Here is a 24,031-nt window from a genome sequence, read left to right on the forward strand (position 1 = left end):
AGTGTTGATGGAGGCCATTCGGCCCATCAGGTCTGCAGCGACTCTGAAAGCACTCCACCTAGGCCCTGAACCTACCCTACCGTAACTACTCAAGAGGCAATTTAGCATAGTCAATCCACCGAACTTGCAGATTCATAGAATTTACAGTGCAGAAGGAGGCCATTCAGCCCATCGAGTGTGCACCGGCTCTTGGAAAGAGCACCCTATCCCCAGTAACCCCACCCAACACTAAGGGCAATTTTGGACACTAAGGGCAATTTATCATGGCCAATCCACCTAACCTGCACATCTTTGGACTGGGAGGAAACCGGAGCACCCGGAGGAAACCCACGCACACACGGGGAGGATGTGCAGACTCCGCACAGACAGTGACCCAAGCCGGAATTGAACCTGGAACCCTGGAGCTGTGAAGCGATTGTGCTATCCACAATGCTACCGTGCTGGACTGTGGAGGAAACCGGGACACTCAGAGGAAACCCATGGTTCCCGAGTGATGTGAGGCAGCAGTGCTAACTACTGTGCCACCATGCTGCCCCATTTAAACAGTATGCACTTTGCAGAGTATTGTCTGTTGAAGGGACTGGCCATGAACACACCAGCCCAACACACCTGAGAAGGACATTCACGCCGCAGATTGCAGATTATTTTCATATTCCTAGACTTAGTAATGTATTTTAAAAATTTGTTCATGCGATATGTGTGTGCCAGCATTTATTGCCCACCCCTAGTTGTCCTTGAGGGGTAGTTAAGAGTCAACCACACTGCTTTGGGTCTGGAGCCACATTTAGGCCAGACCAGGTACAGGTGGCAGATTTCCTTCCCTAAGGGACATTAGTGAACCAGATGGATTTATATGACAATTGCTTTATGGCCAGCACTCGACTTTTTAAATTCCAGATTTGTGCTGAATTCAAATTTCACTATCTGCAGTGGCGGGATTTGAACCTGGGACCCTAGAGCAGCACTCTGGGTCTCTGGATTACTAGTCCAGCGACAATACCACTAAGCAACCATCTCCCCAGTGACAGAAAGCTTGACCTTCCTCTTATGTTTTTTCTTTGGTGTGATGGAAGATGACTTCTTCTTGGTTCCACCACCAAATCTCCATGCAAGGTGCAACGTTGACTCCTTTTGGATGTTGTAATTGAGAGAGTGTATGACCATACTCCAACTATTTTCCAGCATAGATCAGTCGCTCAATCTTTATCTCCCTTACAGGTCAAAGATTTGTTGAATTCAGCCTTAAATATATTCAATTACCCAGCCTCCACTGCTCTCTGAGGTGCAGAATTCCAAAGATTAACAATCGTATGAGAGAAAAACACCGTCCTCATATCAATCTCAAATCAGAAACCCCATTGTGCTTAAACTGTACCCCCTAGTTCTAGATTCCCCCATGAAGGAAACATCCTCTCTTCATCTACTCTCTCAGTCCCCTCGAACTTGTTCATTTCAATATAATCTCCCCATATGCCTCTAACTTTCAATGGGTATAGGCCTAACCTAATCAACATTTCACCATAACGGAGTCTCGCAACCCTTGGAATTGATCTAGTAAATCTCTCCTGAACTGCATCCTTAAACAAGGAGACCAAAACTGTACACAGTACTTCAGGTGTCGTTTCATTAATGCCTGCAAAATTGTATCAAGATTTCCCTACTTTTCTATTCCATCTCCTTTGCGATAAAGACTAAAATTCTATTTGCCTTTCCTGCATGCTGGCCTTTTTGTGAGGACATCTGGATCCCTCTGGACTACAGCATTCTGACGCCCCCTCCCCATTTGAATAATCTGTTTTTCTATTTTTCCAGCCAAAGCGGACAAGTTCACATTTTCCGCATTATTTGCCAATTATTTTGCCCACCCACTTAGCCAATTTATATCCCTTTGCAGACTTCTCCTCACAACTTGCTTTCCAATCTATCTTTGTATCATCAGGAGATTTTGTTTGTTCCCTTCATCCTCGTCATTAATCTGGATTGTAAGTACTTGAGGCTCCGTCACTGATCCTTGGTGCACCCCTCTGGTTACAATTTGTCAAATTGAAAATGATCCATGTTTCCTGATTCAGTTTACTGCGAGCCAATCCTCCATCCATCCTAATACATCACTCCTGACACCAGAAGACCCTAGCTTGTATAGTAACCTTTTATGTGGCACCTTAACAAATACTTTATGAAAATTCAAACACTACATCTACTTGGTCCTGTTTTCCATGCTTGCTGCATTCTCAAATAATTCTAATAAACCTTTTGACATGATTTCTCTGTGTTCAAGTTAGGATACATCTGCTCGTTCCCCCTTCCAAGCTTTGTTACCTCGTGCAAAAACTAACCCTTGACCCCCTCCATCCTTGTAAACTACAACTCTGCCTCCAACTTCCCTTTCCTCTCAAGTTTTTAAAAATGCTGCTGCCTCCCAAATCCATGCCATCTTTCCTTTAACTCCATATTTGAATCTCCCCAACAAATCAGCTTTCTATCCCTGCCGCACTGCAACTATTATCAAAGTTACAAATAACTCCATATCTGACAGTGGCAAATATAAATGATCTCTCCTTATTCTCCTCAACCTGTTCGTAGCTTCTGATGTAGTTAACCACACTGTCCTCCAACACCTCTCCACTGCCAAGCTGTGCGAGACTTGTCGTCGGCTGGTTCCATTCTTGCATATACAGTCATATCCAGAGAGTCCCCATCAATGGCTTCTCTTGCTCCCTCAAGGCTGCTTCCAGGGATCTATCATTGGCCCTTTTCAATTTCTCATCCAAAGGCTGGCACCTGGTGGCATCATCTGAGATCAGTTTTCGCATGTATTCTGATGCCATCCAGCTCTACCTCAATGACCTACACTGTCTCGAAATTATCCATTTGCTTGTTCCACATTCCATACCAGATGAGCGAAAATGTCCTTCAACTTAATATTGGAAAGATTAAAGTCATTATTTTCGATCCACACCACAACTTCCATTCCCTAGGCTCCAATACCAACCTTTTTGCAACTACGAAACAGAACACCCGGAGGCCTTGTTCATCGTGGCCGGAGACTTCAACAAGGCCAACCTCAAGAGTGTACTGCCAAAATTCCACCAGCACATCTCCTGTCCCACCAGGGACGACAACACTCTTGACCACTGCTACTCAAAAATCAAGGGCGCCTACCGTTCCATCCCCTGACCGCACTTTGGGAAATCAGACCATAATACGGTGCTCCTTCTCCCGGCATACAAGCAGAAACTCAAGTGGGAGAATCCAGCTAAGAAGGTCATGCAGAGCTGGTCCAAGGAAACAGAAGAGCTCTTACGTGACTGTTTAGAGACAGTGGACTGGTCCATATTTAAGAACTCAGCGACAACTTAAATGAGTATGCCACCACCGTCACAGACTTCATCAGCAAATGTGTGGACGACTGCATGCCAAAGAAAGCAGTACGTATGTTCTCCAACCGGAAACCATGGCTCAATCGCGAGATTGACTCCCTACTGAAGGACAGATCTGAGGCGTTCAAGTCAGACGACCCCGACAAGAAATCCAGGCACGACCTCCTCAAATCCATCCGAGATGCCAAGAGAGAATATCAAACCAAGCTAGAGTCTCGACGGTTGTGGCAAGGACTAAACAACATAACGGGCTACAATGCGAAGCCAAGCAATATCTCCGGCAGCAGCGCACCCCTCCCCGATGAACTCAATGCATTCTATGCTCACTTCAAGCAGGTAACCAACAATCCGCTGTCGAGTGCCCCAGCAGCCCATAACTCACCCATACCCACCATCACAGCTTCCAAAGTCAGATCGGCCTTCCTTTTTAAAAAAATTTTAGATTATCCAATTATTTTTTTCCAATTAAGGGGGCAATTTAGCGTGGCCAATCCACCTACTCTGCACATCTTTGGGTTGTGGGGGAGAAACCCACGCAGACACGGGGAGAACGTGCAAACTCCACACGGACAGTGACCCAGAGCCGGGATCGAACCTGGGACCTCAGCGCCGTGAGGCAGCTGTGCTAACCACTAGGCCACCGTGCTGCCCCCAGATCGGCCTTCCTGAAAGTGAACCCTCGGAAGGCGACGGGCCCAGACTGGATCCCTGATCGTGCACTCAGAGCCTGCGCGGACCAGCTGGCAGAGGTGTTCACGGGTATCTTTAACCTGTCCCTACTCCACTCCGAGGTCCCCACCTGCTTCAAGAAGACCACCATCATACCGGTGCCAAAGAAGAACCAGGCAGCATGCCTCAATGACTACCATCTGGTGGTCCTGACTTCAGGCGTAATGAAGTGCTTCGAGAGGTTGATCATGAAGCGTATCACCTCCATACTCCCAGAACACCTTGATCCACTGCAATTCGCATACCGCCGCAACCGGTCCACAGTAAACGCCATTTCCCTGGCCCTACACTCATCCCGAGAGCATCTCGACAGCAAGGACTCCTACATTAGAGTCCTATCTATTGACTACAGCTCCGCCTTCAACACCATAATCCCAGCCAAGCTCATATCAAAGCTCCAAAACCTAGGACTTGGCTCCCCACTCTGCAACTGGATCCTCGATTTTCTGACCAACAGACCACAATCAGTAAGAATGAACAACAACACCTCCTCCACAATAGTCCTCAATACCGGGGCCCCGCAAGGCTGCGTACTTAGCCCCCTACTCTACTCCCTGTACACACACGACTGCGTGGCAAAATTTGGTTCCAACTCCATCTACAAGTTTGCTGATGATACGACCATAGTGGGCCGGATCTCGAATAACGATGAGTCAGAATACAGGAGGGAGATAGAGAACCTAGTGGAGTGGTGTAACGACAACAATCCCTCCCTCAATGCCAGCAAAACTAAAGAGCTGGTCATTGACTTCAGGAAGCAAAGTACTGTACACACCCCTGTCAGCATCAAGGGGCCGAGGTGTAGATGGTTAGCAGTTTCAAATTCCTAGGAGTGCACATCTCCAAAAATCTGTCCTGGTCCACCCATGTCAACGCTACCACCAAGAAAGCACAACAGCGCCTATACTTCCTCAGGAAACTAAGGAAATTCGGCATGTCCACATTAACTCTTACCAACTTTTACAGATGCACCATAGTAAGCATCATATCTGGCTGCGTCACAGCCTGGTATGGCAACTGCTCGGCCCAGGACCGCAAGAAACTTCAGAGAGTCGTGAACACCACCCAGTCCATCACACGAACCTGCCTCCTATCCATTGACTCCATCTACACCTCCCGATGTCTGGGGAAAGCGGGCAGCATAATCAAAGACCTCTCCCACCCGGCTTACTCACTCTTCCAACTTCTTCCATCGGGCAGGAGATACAGAAGTCTGAGAACACGCACGAACAGACTCAAAAACAGCTTCTTCCCCACTGTCACCAGACTCCTAAATGACCCTCTTATGGACTGACCTCATTATATTACACCCTGTATGCTTCATCTGTGCCAGTACTTGTGTAGTTACATTGTATACCTTGTGTTGCCCTATTATGTATTTTCTTTTATTTCCTTTTCTTCCCATGTACTTAATTATCTGTTGAGCTGCTCGCAGAAAAATACTTTTCACTGTACCTCGGTACACGTGACAATAAACAAATCCAATTCAATCTAAGATCTCAGGCTGAATCAAAGAATTGGCAACCTTAGTGTCATATGGACCGCAACGCCAAATCATCACCAGGACCACCAGCTTCCAAGCTGGAAGTTTACCCCTAATTTTAATTAGTATATGTATTCTTGCTGTGATATTTAAACTGAAGAAAATAAACCAGTTGCTTAACAGGAGTTAACAATGCGTTTTCAGCTAACATGTACACTATATATAGTATTTATCCTTGCCTTTTCATATACTATATTGTACGTCTCTGCTTTCTAACAGCACAAACCATTTCTGTTTAAATGTACTGTAGTTTGATAACATAATTCATTGTTTCTTTTGCTAATAGTGGAGCATGCTTATAAAACTGATGATGTTTACAGCATGATTACAACAAAACTAACAAAGCCTTGATCAAAATTACAGCCTTGGATTCATTCAAAGGCACACACTAATAATTTAAGACAATTACACCCAGGGAGGAATTTCAGTGCATTCATGGGAGATGAATTCCAATTCAATGTTACTGAATAACAGCAAATGGACATTCTTTTAAGAAAACTAATATATATCGGTATAGTATTTTTTAACATGCTATTTCAGCGTGTTACTCCTATGCCTTGCAATCGCTCCTCATTCTCCGTTGGCTGGTGATTGATTAGGTGACTGATTAACGATATATCATGCAGCCATCAGATGCTCTTTTTGACTGTGGCCCTAGTGATGCACAGTCAAAAGAATGAAATATTCCTTTCATTTAAAGTAAAATAAAAATGCTGGAAAAGCGCAACAAATGGAAACAAAACAATAGCCGATCAGAGAAAGGTAGATTCACATTTGAGTACCTGGCAAGCTTCGACTTGAAAAACAAAGATCAATCTAAAAGGAGGGGGCAATTGTTGGAAAATGCAAATTACTGTTACAAAGGTGGGTGACGCAGTCACAAATAACAAAGGGAAAAGGACAGGGTCTAGATGAACAGGATAAAATATGAAGTAATAATAGAAAGAAAGTGTGGTGATATAACCACTGTAGATATGTGTACTTGCAGTAGGGGGATGTATGGCTGTACCTGTAATACAGGTTCCTCCGGTAAGCCCCTGCCGGCTAGCTCCGCCCACAGGGAGCTGGTGTATAAATATGCGTGTGAGTCACTGAGATCCTATTCTACAGCTGCCGCCAGAGGAATAGCATCACACAGCAATAAAGCCTCGATTGTACATGTCTCGAGTCTTTGTGTGCAATTGTTAGTGCCACAATTTATTGCTGTGTGATTTTCCTTACACCGTGGACATCAGGATCAAGCCTGACCGTCTGCAGCTGGATCCGCAGTCGCCTCACGCCAGGAAAGACTTTGTTCACTGGCTTGCAGTCTTCGAGGCCTACATCTCTTTAGTGGACCCTCCCCCGACGGAGGCTCAAAAAAGACAAATCCTGTACTCAAGACTTAGCTCCAGTGTCTTTCCGCTAATTCGAGATGCGCCTGACCATGCCAGAGCTATGGAACTGCTCAAGGAGAACTATGCACAGTCGACGAACACCCTGTTTGCGAGACATCTACTCTCGACTTGCGTCCAGCAGCCGGATGAGTCGATTGAGGACTTCTGGAGGGCCCTTATACCTCTGGTACGAGACTGCGACTGCCGGGCCCTCACAGCCACAGAACACTCTGATTTACTCATGTGCGATGCCTTTGTTACAGGCATTGCATCGGACCCCATCCGGCAACGACTGCTGGAAGGGGCCGCCCTCGACCTCGCGGCCACAAAGACTCTGGCGCTTTCAATAACGGCCGCATCCCGTAGTGCGCGATCTTACTCCGCTAGCCACTCGGCCCACTCGTCCTACCCCTTGTGGACCCCACAAACGGCCCCCCAGGCCCACCCGTCCTACCCCTCGTGGACCCTGCAACCGCCCCCCCCCCAGCAGCCTTCCCTGCGCACTATGCCTGCGCTGCTCGCCGCACCGCGCTCCCTGGGGGTCCCCGCTGTTACTTCTGCGGTCAGCATAAGCACCCCTGCCAACGCTGCCCGGCCCGCACCGCGACCTGCAAAGCTTGTGGCAAGAAAGGCCACTTTGCAGCGGTGTGTCAGTCCCAGACGGTTGCCGTTATCGCGCCCCCGTTCCCCCCCTCGCCTCAGCCGATTGCACAATGGGCCCTAACGTCCGCTTCCCCCGACCCCACGTGCAATTAGTGGGCGCCGCCACCTATCGCCGCCCCCACCACGTGCGCTCCATGGGCGCGCCATCTTCATCCCCCACCGCCATGTGCGTTCCATGGCCGCCGCCATCTTGTCCGCTGCCATCTTCACCCACACAGGTACTCCAGACGCCGCCATTTTGTCCTCCCCCGGGACGGGGCCACGGGACACGGGTCGCTACCGCAACTCGTCGGACTCATCAGACTCGACTGCCAATCGCCTGCTACTCGCCTCCATTACGCTCGACCAGTCGCGTCCTCGCAACCTGGCACCCTCTTCCATAAAGGTGCTGGTCAACGGCCACGTGACCTCCTGCCTCATTGACTCCGGGAGCACCGAGAGCTTCGTCCACCCGGACACGGTAAGGCGCTATATCCTTGTGGTCCATCCCGCCAACCGGCAGATCTCTCTTGCCTCCGGTTCCCACTCTGTCCCGATCCGGGGTTTCTGCCTGGTTAAACTTACTGTTCAGGGCGTGGAATTTGACCGTTTCCGTCTGTACATTCTCCCCAACCTCTGCGCGTCACTCTTACTAGGCCTGGATTTCCAATGCAATCTCCAGAGCCTCACCCTCAAATTCGGTGGACCCCTACCTCCCCTCGCCGTTTGCGGCCTCGCGACCTTCAAGGTCGAGCCTCCCTCCCTCTTTGCCAATCTGACCGCAGATTGCAAGCCCGTCGCCACCAGGAGCAGACGGTACAGCACCCAGGACAAGGCCTTCATCAGGTCCGAAGTCCAGCAGCTGCTTCGGGAGGGTATCATCGAGGCCAGCAACAGTCCTTGTGTAGAAGTGGATTTCATTTGGAACTTCGCTGATAGGGTTAATATAACAGTTCTGAAAAGCTCTGTGAAAGAGATGTCAACAGGTCAAGGGATGAAATAAAGGGAGTGTGTCTGACCGTATCTGTAAAAGCAAAGATGTCAGAAGGTTATGGGATGGAATATAGGGAGTGTGGCATTGGTACTAATTAATGTTCTGACCCGTATCTGTAAAAGCAGAGAGGTCAAAAAGGCAAAGAATGGAATGAATGGTAACCGTTACTTTATTGCAGAGATAAACATAATTAAGCTCGTTTGACCAGTTGGAACAATTAAACATTGAAATGTAAGGGGGACTGTCTTTGGAGTGAGTTGAGCCATATGGCCATGGGATACAAAAACCTTTGTATTAATATTGATAGTGACTTGTGCTAATGATTATGTCAAAAATAACCTCCCGACCTCGAAGAATAATTCCATATATGTACATGTTCTGGATCCTTGCAAAATCATAGGTGTATGTAGGAATTTAAAGGGACCACCTCTAAGCTGTGATTGTATAAAGATACCGTCCATATTTTGGACTTTGGCACTTCTCGAAGGTGGTTACCCGACTGCTTAGAGATTTGTCCCGGCCGTAAATAAACGAATATTCGTTACTGACGTGTTCGAGTGTTTTACTTCTGGACTGACGATCAGATACGTGAAAGCGCAATTCACATTTGGTGGCCCGTACGGGGATCTCCAGAGGGGTCTGCGCAACTAACCGGCGTAATCGACTGAGCTCGTTCAAAGTAGAGGACGAATTTGGCCCCCAACGTGAGTAAAAATTTGTTTTCCACCTTGGTATTCGCCTACTACCAGTTTGATCGTTGCTCAGCCTTGCCGTTGGTTTGTCGAGAAGCCTCTGCGAGATCCAGGTCAGTCCAGCGAACCCGTTTTAAAGAGGGTAAGTGAGTGAACCCTGTGGTTATCGTCTCTAGGGGCAGCCTGGGACTGCCGCCGTGATTCCAGGCAGCGTTCGCTGGAGTTACGGGCGGGGTTGCCAGGACTGCTGGGGGCAGCCTGAGGAGCCGCCGTGATTCCAGGCAGCGTTCGCTGGAGTTACGGGCGGGGTTCTCAGGATTGCTAGGGGACGGTTAACGGGCTGTGGGCAGCCTGGGACTGCCGCCGTGATTCCAGGCAGCGTTCGCTGGAGTTACGGGGGGGTTGCCAGGACTGCTAGAGGCAGCCTGAGGAGCCGCCGTGATTCCAGGCAGCGTTCGCTGGAGTTACGGGCGGGGTTCTCAGGATTGCTAGGGGACGGTTAACGGGCTGTGGGCTCTGGACGGGACTGCCGCCGTGATTCCAGGCAGCGTTCTCTGGAAGTTACGGGCGGGGTTCTCGGAGCCTATCCCCCGGTGTAACCCATACCTTCACTGAGAATTTTACCTACTTACCCCTTAATAGCATTGGTGTCCTGGGTCCTGTGTTATTAAGGAAGTAAAGTAAGCTAATAACCACTTAAAATCTGGTCTTCTTGAGTTGAATTAGCTGTTTAAACTCGGCTGCTTTCCTTGTCTTTCTCCAGCAGGCTGTGTCTCTCTCTCTCTCTCTCTCTCCTGTTGCTGTTGCAGAGTGCTGGTGCTTCTGCTCCCTGGGTTTATATTCTCTTTCGAAGAGTTATTAAGTTTTAACGACTGTATTGTATATGGGCTTGTTTCACTTTGATAGTTTAAAAGTATCTTTGATGTAAACATCTTACTACATACAACTCGTTATTCATTTCAGGCATATCGTCTCCTCTCAGATTTGATTTAAAAAATGCTTTTGTTTCAATAGTTAACTTTTATTTCTGTGGTTTCAAATCGTTTAATTTTCCAATTGTCCCCAGTTCATAACTTTGCCTTTGATTTTGACTTAAATGATGTTTCTCGTAGCCAGGTCATCTCCAATTTTCTTTTAATTAACTTGATGTTCGTAGAATTTTACCCCTTAAATTGACACTAAATTCGACTGAGCATCTTCCATTCTTTCCAGCTGTTTACTAAGAGAGTTTATTTCAATTAAGGTGTGAAACTTTGCCCTTAGCTGTATGCTAAAATTTAACTTGGTTGTGACTTGAAAGACTTGCCTGTTTTAAACATTCGTCACTTAATGCAATTGAAACTCTCATCCATGCTTTTTCAGATGCTTTCTGAGATAGTTACATTCCATGAAGGTGTGAGCCATTGTTTTAGCTTACCACATGAAGCCTGTGTGTCTGCTGAGGCCTGCTTGTGAGCAAGTATCTGCATTTTATAACCCTGCTCTTTGCAGCTGCTATTAACCTTTTGTGGGATCTTTCCCTGTACCCTCTCAAACCAGATATTGCCAGACTTTCATGTTTCAAATGACACATTTTTCTGTATTATCAAGAACCCACCGCAAAGAAATTAATTGCCTTGTGGAGGGAATACTGTCAGTTAATGAAAGATGCATCTATACTGGCTAGCTGGCAGGCAAATGCCTCAAAATTGGGTATTGGCCTCACTGAAGGGGGAATTGCTAAAACAGTAGAGGTCTTAAAAAGGGAATGTAAACAATATAAGAAACCTGGCGCCGGTCAGCAATGCGAAGCAAGGTTGGGGGGAGGGGGACGATGGGGATGAGGAACATCTGTTCAATTGCAGGGGACGTCAGAAGCCCCCACAGCCTCCACAGCCCCCACAGCCACCTCCGCCACCGCCCCTGGAATGTGATCAGTATTATGAGTAACTCAGTATGTTCAGAACTACATTGGTCTCAGAATAAACAGATAAAGGATTTGTGCTGGGCAGTTTCGAAACTGCTGCGTTGAAAGTGACACTGCATGGCTCCGCAGGGTCCTAGTGCCCGCTGATCACAAACAGTCACTAGCAGAACCACACAGCCTGCAATCGGCTGCTAATATTACCCTCCAACAAGATATCACTGTCTATAGTTCCCATTCTGTTACGGCCCTTTTGGGACGGCTACAGACTCAGCATCTCACGATGGCTCGTCAGAATAGATATGAGATTGCTCTCCTTAATAACCCAAAGGTCCAGTTTGCCCACTGCACCACTATCAACCCTGCTGACTTTTTGACGCATCCTCCCACAGCCATGCTCGACCCAACTCATGACTGTCTGCAACTGTTGCAGGAAGTCTCCTCGGTTCGAGACGACCTCTCCGATATACCCATCCCGAGTGCAGATTGTTCCTTTTTCACCGATGGAAGTTCTTCCGTCGGCGAAAGGGGGGATAGACAATCTGGCTATGCAATCATCAATCAAGACGGTGACGTAGTAGAAGCAGCAGCATTTGAAGTTCCCTTTTCTGCCCAACAGGCAGAATTGTTTGCGTTAATACGAGCATGCATATTGGCACAGGGGAGGAAGGTTAATATTTATACAGATTCCCGATACGCCTTCGGGGTAGTACATGATTTCGGGCAATTATGGAAAAACAGAGGATTTCTAACCTCCGCTGGTACACCCATCTCACACCAGCAGTTAGTAACCCAGTTATTGCAGGCCCTTATGCTCCCAGACAAGATAGCGGTGATAAAATGCGCAGCGCATACAAAAGGCACAGGACTGGTGGAAACGGGCAACAGGAGAGCGGACGAGAAGGCAAAAGAAATTTCTAAATCTGGCAAACTAATGGTGCCTAGAATGATGAGGCAGACTAAAACCCCCCCGGAAAAGTCTCCCTCTGAAAAACCTATGCCAACCATTGCTGACATAATCCAAATGCAGGAGGACGCTCCTGCAACTGCTGTAAATATGTGGAAGAACTTAGGATGTATATATGATATCGAAAATAAGCTGTGGGTCACCCCGGTAGGACAAACATGTATGACCGATGCATTAGCAGCCTGGGTGACCGAATGTGTACACTTTGCAACTCACTGTGGAGCTCGTGCCACAGGGGACATATTGTTAAAAAGCTGGTGGCACCCACGACTGCAAGAAATGGCCCAACAAATTAGCAGTCGGTGCCTAATCTGTCAACAGCACAACCCCGGTAAGGCCGTCCCCTGTGATCCTGGCACAACCCCCTTACCTGAGGGTCCATTTGAGACCCTGCAAATGGATTACATTGAGTTGGAAAGATGTCAATGCTATAAATATGTGTTAGTCATTGTGGACACTTTTAGCAAATGGATCGAGGCCTACCCGACTACGGATAACAAGGCCTCGACAGTAGTTAAGGTGTTAATGCGAGAAATTGTTCCGCGATTTGGAATTCCAGCCCGGCTGAGCTCTGACAATGGTCCCCACTTCATAGGTCAAATCAATAAGGAATTCTGTGCTCTGCTAGGAATAAAGCAACAGTTTCATTGTGCCTACAGACCACAAGCCGCTGGAGTGGTGGAAAGGGCTAATCAGACTCTAAAGACTAAACTCGCTAAACTACAAGCAGACACTGGGGCCACTTGGCTCAAACTCCTGCCTTTAGCACTCTTCCAGCTACGTGCCACCCCCGCAGAAAAACTCGCCTAAGCCCAGCGGAAATACTATATGGCAGACCCTTTCGAACGCCTTGGGACAGCAGTGTTCCACGGAATGTTCAATTCCATTACATGACTACCGAGATGGCTAATTATATATTAACACTAACTAGAATTTTGAAAGGATTACACTCCCGAGTTCGTGCCACCCAGGAAGAAGTCCCCTCCATTACTCATGACGTCTCCATCAACCCTGGGGATTATGTCCTAATTCGAAATTGGACACGTAAGGGTTTGGAACCTCGATGGGAGGGTCCCCTACAGGTTCTACTCACTACCCCCACTGCAGTAAAAGTGGAGGGCCGGAACGCATGGGTACATATGCACCATTGTAAGTTAATTAAGTATCCATGATGTTCTAAACTTTTCCTTTAAGTCCTAGGAACACGAGTACCAGGATGAAGTCCCTCTTCACCGTCACAATACTCGCCACCCTGCTCTCTCTCGCTACATCCGGAAGAAGGAGATGCCCGTATGGAAGCCGACGTCCACCCCTGTGCCGAGAAGGAACCCCACGATGTGGAACAACGACAGATCTCCGATGGATCACCACGGCTATCAAAACCTGCCCAACCACCGTTCATCCCGACGACCAGAAGCCCCGATTCCGGACTACGTACATGGTTCTGATCTACGATCGCCGCACATGCCGGTGGAACCACCGGTGCATTGATAAGGACAGGGTACAAATTTTACCATCAAGGACTACTCACCCCTACTCGCCTTCCAGAAGGAAGCGGGCAACGCACCATGTAACGGCAAATTCTTTTCTGTTTATGTCCTATGTCTATGCTAAGAAAGTGGGTGTCTCCTCTTGCTGGGTATGTACACAGGTCCCGACCCATGCCCATGGAGGCATTCCCTTGATATCTGTTCCTTTCTCGATCGAACAGACGGCTGCATGGGTTATATTCCAGACAGTTCAGAGAATATCACGCGTCTGGTAACCCATATCAGAGATGGAGTACAGCGCTTGCGACTCGCCGGTCAGGCTGACTGGTGGAGCTGGATGTGGTCCAATTCTTGGGCCACTTACCTATTCCATGGGCTCATTATCTTCGTTACCATCTGTTTGTTGCTCTGTATCATAGCTACTGGTGTGAAATGCCTATGCAACCGTTTGGGTGCCACTGCATTACCACAGATGCTTCAGAGATCTGCCCTAGACGAAAAAGAAACACTGGTTCCACCTACCCCTGACCTATATGAGGAAGTGGCATCCTGCCGGAGCCTAGTAGAGGAGGAGTACCTCCGCCTCGCTCTCATTTCCATCTAAAGTATCCTGAGTGTTATGTGATCAAGGAATGATCAAAGGGGGGAATGTAGAAGTGGATTTCATTTGGAACTTCGCTGATAGGGTTAATATAACAGTTCTGAAAAGCTCTGTGAAAGAGATGTCAACAGGTCAAGGGATGAAATAAAGGGAGTGTGTCTGACCGTATCTGTAAAAGCAAAGATGTCAGAAGGTTATGGGATGGAATATAGGGAGTGTGGCATTGGTACTAATTAATGTTCTGACCCGTATCTGTAAAAGCAGAGAGGTCAAAAAGGCAAAGAATGGAATGAATGGTAACCGTTACTTTATTGCAGAGATAAACATAATTAAGCTCGTTTGACCAGTTGGAACAATTAAACATTGAAATGTAAGGGGGACTGTCTTTGGAGTGAGTTGAGCCATATGGCCATGGGATACAAAAACCTTTGTATTAATATTGATAGTGACTTGTGCTAATGATTATGTCAAAAATAACCTCCCGACCTCGAAGAATAATTCCATATATGTACATGTTCTGGATCCTTGCAAAATCATAGGTGTATGTAGGAATTTAAAGGGACCACCTCTAAGCTGTGATTGTATAAAGATACCGTCCATATTTTGGACTTTGGCACTTCTCGAAGGTGGTTACCCGACTGCTTAGAGATTTGTCCCGGCCGTAAATAAACGAATATTCGTTACTGACGTGTTCGAGTGTTTTACTTCTGGACTGACGATCAGATACGTGAAAGCGCAATTCACACTTGGAGAGCCCAGGTAGTAGTGGTTAAGACCGGGGAGAAGCACAGGATGGTCATGGACTACAGCCAGACCATCAACCGGTACACGCAGCTCGACGCGTACCCCCTCCCCCGCATTTCTGATATGGTCAATCAGATTGCACAGTACCGGGTCTTCTCTACTATTGACCTGAAATCCGCCTACCACCAGCTCCCCATCCGTAAATTGGACCGTCCCTACACTGCCTTCGAGGCAGACGGTCGTCTGTACCAATTTCTTAGGGTTCCCTTCGGCGTCACGAATGGAGTCTCGGTATTTCAACGAGAAATGGACCGAATGGTTGACCGGTACAGACTGCAGGCCACCTTCCCGTACCTCAGCAATGTCACCATCTGCGGCCATGACTAGCAGGACCATGACGCCAACCTTTCTAAATTCCTCCACACCGCATCTCTCCTTAATCTCACGTACAACAAGGAGAAGTGCGTGTTCCGCCACAGCCCGACCCCGACCGCATGTGCCCCCTCATGGAGCTTCCACTCCCCCACTGCCCCAAGGCCCTCAAACGCTGCCTGGGGTTATTTTCTTATTACGCCCAGTGGGCAAGGCCCACCCACTTATCCAGTCCACACATTTTCCCCTCACAGCCGAGGCACAACAGGCCTTCGCCCGCATTCGATCTGACATAGCCAAGGCCGGGATGCATGCAGTAGACGAGACACTGCCTTTCCAAGTAGAAAGCGACGCTTCAGATGTCGCCCTTGCCGCCACGCTGAATCAGGCAGGCAGACCCGTGGCATTCTTTTCACGCACCCTCCACACCTCTGAAATTCGACATTCCTATGTTGAAAAGGAAGCCCAGGCAATCGTTGAAGCGGTGCGGCACTGGAGGCATTACCTGGCCGGCAGGAGATTCACTCTCCTCACTGACCAACGGTCGGTATACTTTATGTTCAACAACACGCAGCGGGGCAAGATCAAGAATGACAAAACCTTGCGGTGGAGAATCGAGCTCTCCACCTTTAACTACGAGATCTTGTATCGCCCCGGCAAGCTCAGCAAGCCCCCAGGCGCCCTCTCCCGAGGTACATGTGCCAGCGCACAAGTGAACCAGCTCTGTGCCTTGCACAAGAGCCTTTGCCATCCGGGCGTCACTCGCTTGCACCATCTAATCAAAGTCCGCAATCTGCCCTACTCCTTTGAGGAAGTACGGACAGTCACCAGAGACTGCCAGGTCTGTGCGGAGTGCAAGCCGCACTTCTACCAGCCAGATCGCGCACGCCCGGTGAAAGCGTCCCGCCCCTTTGAACACTTCAGCGTGGATTTCAAAGGGCCCCTCCCCTCCACCGACCACAACACCTACATCCTTAGTGTGGTCGATTAATTCTCTAGGTTCCCCTTCGCCATCCCATGCCCGGATATGACGTCTGCCACCGTCGTCAAGGTCCTGGATTCATTTTCGCTCTGTTCGGTTTCCCCGCCTACATCCACAGTGACAGGGGATCCTCGTTCATGAGTGATGAGCTGTGTCAGTTCCTGCTCAGCAGGGGTATCGCCTCCAGCAGGGCGACCAGCTACAACCCCCGCGGAAACGGGGTGGGTGGAGAGGGAGAATGGGACGATATGGAGGGCCGTCCAGCTGGCCTACGGTCCAGGAACCTCCCAGCCGCTCGCTGGCAGCAGGTCCTCCCTGGCACACTCCATTCCATTCGGTCACTACTGTGCACCGCAACTAACAGTACACCCCGTGAACGTGTTTTTGCCTTCCCTAGGAAGTCTACATCCGGGGTGTCGCTCCCAACTTGGCTCACGACTCCGGGCCCAGTCCTTCTCCGTAGGCATGTCCGGCACCACAAGGCAGAACCCCTGGTGGACAAAGTACGCCTACTCCACGTCAACCCTCAGTATGCCTACGTGGAGTTCCCCGACGGCCGCCAGGACACAGTCTCGCTCCGAGACCTGGCTTCCCCACGTGCCGATCCCATGCCCACGCCCCTTTTCCCCCCTGCGCCACGCTCCTTTTCCCCGGCGCCCCCGTATTCATCCCCATCAGGTCCATCCCTCGTCCCCCTGCCCACACTGGAGGACACGGAAGATTTTGGCTCGCTCTCGGAGTCATCCCGCCAGCAGCCAGCACCAACACTGCCAGAGCCTGCACCATCGTTGCCATCACTGCCTGTGCCGACGTCGCCACCACAGCTACGCCGATCACAGCGGAACGTTCGACCGCCGATTCGGCTCAACCTGTAACCTGCTAACCGGATGGACTCATGGTTTTCTTTGTTTGAACCCTTTTGTAAATAGATCATCCTTTGTATTATAGTTACACGTCATCCACTCCGGACTCATTTTTTACAGGGGGTGAATGTGGTGATATAACCACAGTAGATATGTGTACTTGCAGTAGGGGGATGTATAGCTGTACCTGTAATACAGGTTCCTCCGGTAAGCCCCTGCCAGCTAGCTCTGCCCACAGGGAGCTGGTGTATAAATATGCGTGTGAGTCACTGAGATCCTATTCTACAGCTGCCGCTGGAGGAATAGCATCACACAGCAATAAAGCCTCGATGGTACATGTCTCGAGTCTTTGTGTGCAATTGTTAGCGCCACAGAAAGAAAGAACTTTATTTTACTTGTGGGATAACTGAGTTCATGGAGAGGGGGAAGGCCGATGTCATAACCTTTGCCTCTCTGATTGCACGGCGGCAAATGTTACTGGAGTGGCAGTCGGCATCGTCAGCGGGAGTAGCAACTTGGTTGGGTGGCCTGTACGACTTCCTGCAGTTGGAGAAGATAAAATATGAGTTAATGGGCTCTGCAGAGGGGTTTGAGAAAAGGTGGGAGATGCTTGTGACCATGTTTGAGGTGCTGTTCATCGGGGGGGGGGGGGGGGGGGGGGGGAATAGGATAACTTTGTACAGACTGTACAGCTGATTGCTGGGCTGTATGTTTCCGGGGGTGTTTATGTGTTGTAACCTGTTTTGATTACATGTTTGGAATAAAATACATTTTTTAAAAAGGAAAAAGAACCTGTGGGATAACTGGAAGAGAAGTGGCAATAAATTGACAACAACAGATTGTAGTTCGAAGGTGCCTTTAACATAATAAAGCATCTCAAGGGGCTTCCTAGAAGCCTTCACACACAAAATGTGACACTGGTTTACGTACAGAGCTAATGGGGGAGATAAACAAAAAACTCGATTAAAGAGGTAGATTTTTAAGCAGATCCTTAAAGGAGGCAAAAATTGGCTTCCCATAGTCCATTAATAACATGGTGCTGTCATCTCTTCTGACAATTTAAAATTGAAACAAATTAAACGGAATGCTAGAAATCTGAGGGAAAACTAAAAATGCTGGAAATGTACATTAATTGGGGGAGATGGTAACGTAGTGGTAGTGTCACCGCACTGGTACAGAGACTCAGGTTAATGCTTTGGGCACTTGGCTTTGAATCCCACCATGGCAGAATTAAAGATCTAAAATTAAAATTGAATTGGTTGGCGTTATGGAAGAGGTGGCCGCACGTTTGGTGGTTCCTGTTGACGTCCTCGATTCCAGCCCTTCTTTCCCAGTTTTAAAATAAAAACTTCACCAAAAGTTGATCCCGGTAAATTTAATAGTTGAGGATGGGTCGAGCCCAGTGAAAGTTGTCCAGAAAAAAGACAGCATTAAACGTTTCTCCGATGATGGTAGCGAATGAAGGCCTGAGCCCCAAGGAAGACAGGATGGCGGAGATAAAGCCGTCAGATAGTGCGGCCAAAATGGAACAAACGGTCATCAGATGCTGCTGCTGTTGCTGTTACTGCTGCTGCACTTATCACAGTAGTAAAATGGAACCCTCCAAATGTTGCTGCTGCGCTCATCACAGTAATCCCAAATAAAGGTCAAAACCCAGAAATAAGTACAATGACAGGAGTTATACTGTTGGATTGTACAATCAAATTGGGGGAAATAGTCGGGTGGTGCTTCTACACTTGTCACAGTGGATATCCTCTTTGAAGTCATGGCTGCTGAATTTGTAAAACAATTCACCAAACACTTCGAAAGACAAGGTAAAGAGATGATGAAAACCCTAAAACAGTCGTTTGACGTGATGATCCTAATAAAGCAGGCTTTTGAGCAAGACAGTGCGGGAACATGGGGAAGTGATGAAAGGGATGGAAGTAGCACTGTCAAGACATAGCAACCACCTCGAATCGCTAGAAATAGAGGTAGCAAGGTTTTATACCATCAATAAAGACCTGAAGACAAAGATGGAAGACTTGGAGAACCGGTTGAGATGGAGCAATCTTCGTACTGCGGAGTCAACGGAGGGGCTAGAAGGCCAGAGACCAGCAGAATACTTTGGCAGAATGTTTCCGAAGCTGTTGGGTGAAGAAGAGGAGGTTACCCCTTTCGAGCTTGACAGGGCCCACCAATTACTTCGGCCAAAACCACAGGTGAACCAATCACCGAGAGCAGTGATCATTTTTTTCAGCAGGTATCAGGCTCAGGAATGAGTATTACAGTGAGTGAAGCTGAAACGGGAGGTGAGATAGGGAGGCAACACCATTTGCACCTATCAAGATGTGACAATGGAGTTGTCGCAAAAATGTATGGCTTTCAACAAGGCAAAAGCAGCACTCTTAAAGAGGGGTATACGATTCGGAGTGGTCTACCCAGCGAGGTTACGAGTGACACACAACTCTGAGGACCTTGTTTGATTCTGCAGAGACGGCAGAGGCGTTCGCAAGAGCTGAAGGCCTGGGACTGGATTAAATCTTGTGTAGGTGTTCTGATATTATGATTAGGTTGGATTGATTTGGAGATGATGGGATGTTATGGCATTGTTACCCCCCTTATGTACGGTTTTAATGTTTATTATTAATATATTTGGTTGTTTGTATTATATTGGGATTATATATAAATGTTTAGGAAAGAACTTGGGGAGGGAATTTGTGTGTTTAAGAAGGGAAAAAAAACAATAAAATAAAATAAATGATTTAAACAAAGTGGGGGAGAAGGGAAACATGTTTGAGATGTTAATGAAGAAGGTTTTGCAGGAGTCACCTCAGTAGTAATCTGGGGCTGTCTGGTGAACGGAAGCATGGTGTGGGGAGTGGTTGGGCGGGTCGAACCTGCTAAAACAGGATTTGGCCGGCCTAGGTGTGAATGAATGGGGAATAGGGGTAAGGATGATGAAAGTAGTTTCAAGAGTAAATATCCGGGGAATTTATGGGATAGGGTAGGGGTGGGGTGGAGGGGAAGGAGGCTGACGGAGGTGTGGGATAAAGGTTGGGCCTACCTGGCTGGTGAGGCCAAACATATGAAAATGAGGTGAGGAGTTGGAAATATTGGCAGGTGGACTCAGAAGGGTGATGGTTGAACGGGTAGAGAGAGGGGGTAAGAGACCCCCGGTCCGGTTGGTGACATGGAATGTAAGGGGACTGGGAAGTCCGGTGAAGTGGACAAGAGGGGCGCAATTCTCCCAACGGGAGACTAAGTGCCGACGCCGGAGTGAAAACTGGAGTGTTTCACTCCGGCGTCGGAGGCCGCTCCTCGCCCCCTATTCTCCCACCCCCCAGGGGGCTAGGAGCAGCGCCATGTCAATTACGCACGCCGGGCCTTGGCGCCGCGTCAAAGCAGCACCGCGTAAATGACACGGCCGGCGGCGCTTAAATGACGTAACCCGCGCATGCGCGGTTGCTGTCCTCCCCGCGGGTGCCCCGCAACACGTGGAGCATTGATCTTGCGGGGCGGCGGAGGAAAAGAGTGCATCCTTTAGAGACGCCGGCCCGCCGATCAGTGGGCACCGATCGCGGGCCAGACCCCTACTGAGAACCCTCTGGTGCTCGATCTTCCTTCCCCCCCACAGGCCGCACACGCAGCCTTTGCGCGCTGTTCACGGCGGCAGCGACCAGGTGTGGTTGACGCCGGCATGAACCCGTCGGATTGGGCAGGCCGCTTGGCCCATCTGGGCCGGAGAATCGCTGCTCGCCTGTTAGAAACGGCGAGCGGCGATTCTCCGAGCGGCCTGTCGTGAAACGCGGCACGCCGTTTTGGAGGAGGTGGGAGAATCACGTGCGGGTGTCAGGGCAGCGTGGCAGGAATCACCCGGCACTCCCGCAATTCTCCCACCCGGCGTGGGGGTCGGAGAACTGCGCCCGAGGTCTCTCACATCTGAAGAGTTTGAAAGCCAAAGTAGTGCTGCTACAGGACACTTATTTGAGGGTAAAGGATCAGTTGCAGCTCCAAAAAGGATGGGTGAGTCAGGTGTTCCACGCGGGTTTTTATAGCAGAGCCCAATGGGTGGCAATATTGGTAAGCAAAAGAGTTTGGGGTTCCAGATGGAGCAAGTAACAATTGATCAAGGGGACAGGTACATCATGGGCAAAGGTACATAGGAGGGAAGATCAGTGATACTAGTCAGTGTATATGCCCTGAACTGGGACTATGTAGGATTTATGAAAAGGCAGCTATTCCAAGTCTAGATACACATCAGTTGATTATAGGTGGGTATTTAAACACTGTACTGATCCCAATGTTAGATTGTTTGAAGCTGCTCATATTTACGCCTTCAGGTGGGGCAGTATTTATGAAGGTGATGGCGTTGTAGACCCGTGGCGTTTTTTACACCCGGACGGAAGAGGATAGTCCTTCTTCTCTCTGGTACACAAGGTATATTCAAGGATCGATATTTTCATCATAGGGAGGGTGCTACTACCAGGGGGGAGGAAAATGGATTATTCCACCATCGTTATTTCAGACCATGTCCTACACTTGGAAGTAGTCTTGGAGAAGGGGGTGATTCAAAGACCGGCGTGGCAGATGGATGTGGGAGTTTTGGCGGATTGGGGCTTTTGTGGAAGAATGAGTGAAGTTATCGATGAATACATTATGCATAACAATAATAGGGTGGCCTCACCCTCAATGGTTTGGGAAGCTCTTACGGCAGTGGTGCGGGGTGGAAATGATCTCAAACAAGACCCAGGTGGATAGGGAAGTGAGGGAGGAACACCAACGGCTAGTGGACATAATTGTGGAGGTGGATGGGAAGTATGCGGAGAAACCAACATCAGAGTTATTGATCAGCAGGAAGGAGCTTCAAATGGAGTTCGAGTTACTATCGACTAGCAGTATTGTAGTTAAGATGGATAGAAGGGTGGTGTAGGAATATGGGGACTAAATTTGGCAATTTTTCGGCGTATAAATTGAACATCAGGAAAAGCGAGATGTTTGCGATCCAGGCAAGAGGACAGGAGAAGAGACTGGGAGAGCTGCCACTTAGAATGGTAAGGAAGAGCCTTCGATATCTGGGAATTCAGGTGGCCCAGAAATGGGAGGTACGACACGAGTTAAATCTATCCCGGTTGGTAGAACCAATGGAAAGGGACTTTGAGAGATGGGACATGCTCCCCCTATCACTGGAGGGGAGGGTACAGACCGTTAAAATGACGGTCCTCCCCAGATTTCTGTTTGCCTTTCAGTGTCTCCCCATCTTCATCCCAAAGGCCTTTTTCAAGTGGGTGAATAAGATTATTTTGGGCTTTGTGTGGGCGGGCAAAACCCCACGAGTGAAGAAAGTGTTGCTGGAGCGCAATCGGGGGGAGGGTGGGTTGGCACTGCTGAACTTCTACAATTACTACTGGGTGGCTAATATAGCCATGATCAGGAAGTGGGTAGTGGGGGAGGGGGCGGCATGGGAGCGGATGGAGGCGGCGTCATGTAAAGACACCAGTCTGGAAGCATTGGTAACGGCACCTCTGCCGTTCTCGCCGGCCCGATACTCCACAAATCCGGTGGTAGTGGCGGCTCTGAGGATCTGGGGGCAGTGGAGGAGATATAAGAGAGTGGAGGGAGCATCGGTTTGGATCCCGATTTATAACAACCACAGGTTTGTACCGGGTAGGCTAGATGTCGGGTTCCGGAGTTGGCCGAGGGCAGGAATTAGAAGGATGGGGGATCTATTTATAGATGGGAGCTTTCCCAGCTTGAAAGCTTTGGAGGATAAATTTAAATTGCCAGCAGGGAATGGTTTTAGGTATTTGAAGGTGCGCAACTTCCTGAGAAAACAGGTACCGGCCTTTCCGCTGCTGCTGCCACGGAAGATACAGGATAGAGTAGTTTCCGGTACCTGGGTGGGAGAGGGGAAGGTTTCAGATATTTACCAGGAGCTTTCGGAGGCACAGGAAACTCCAGTGGAGGAGCTTAAGGGCACGTGGGAGGACGAACTAGGAGGAGAGATAGAGGTGGGTCTGTGGGCGGATGCCCTAAGCAGGATTAACACACCCTCATCGTGCGCCAGGCTTAGCCTGATACAATTTAAGGTAGTCCACCGGGCACACATGACGGTAGCTAGGATGAGCAAGTTTTTTGGGGTAGAGGATAGGTGCGCAAGGTGCACAGGAAGCCCAGCAAATCATGTCACATGTTTTGGGAATGCCCGAAGCTTAGAGTGTTTTGGCAGGGTTTCGCTAAGGCAATATCCACGGTACTCAAAACACGGGTGGTGCCGAGTCCAGAGGTAGCGATCTTTGGAGTGTCAGAAGATCCGGGAGTTCAGGGGGCGAAAGAGGCCAACGTCCTGGCCTTTGCCTCCCTGGTAGCCCGGAGACGGATCTTATTAATGTGGAGGGACTCAAAGCCCCCGAGTGTAGAGACCTGGGTTTGTGACATGGCTGGGTTTCTCAGTCTTGAGAAAATAAAATTTGCCTTAAGAGGGTCAATGTTAGGGTTCTCCTGGAGGTGGCAGCCATTCGTCGACTTTCTCGGGGAAAATAAAAAATGTCAGCAGACGCACTATTCCGGGGGGGGGGGAATTGTTGTTGTATGGTTGAGGTGTGTGAAGATTGGGCTGGGTGGGGGGGGGGGGTTGGGGGAATGTTTATTTTACCATGTTGATGTCATTGTTTTTGTTACTGTTATAAAAAATTTCAAATTTTTCAAATATTATTTTTAAAAATGAATATGGAGACGAGGCTAGTTTAATGTCGGCAGGCCAACTTGGGCATC

This window comes from Scyliorhinus canicula, chromosome 7 (assembly GCF_902713615.1).
Source record: "Scyliorhinus canicula chromosome 7, sScyCan1.1, whole genome shotgun sequence".
Taxonomy (NCBI): domain Eukaryota; kingdom Metazoa; phylum Chordata; class Chondrichthyes; order Carcharhiniformes; family Scyliorhinidae; genus Scyliorhinus; species Scyliorhinus canicula.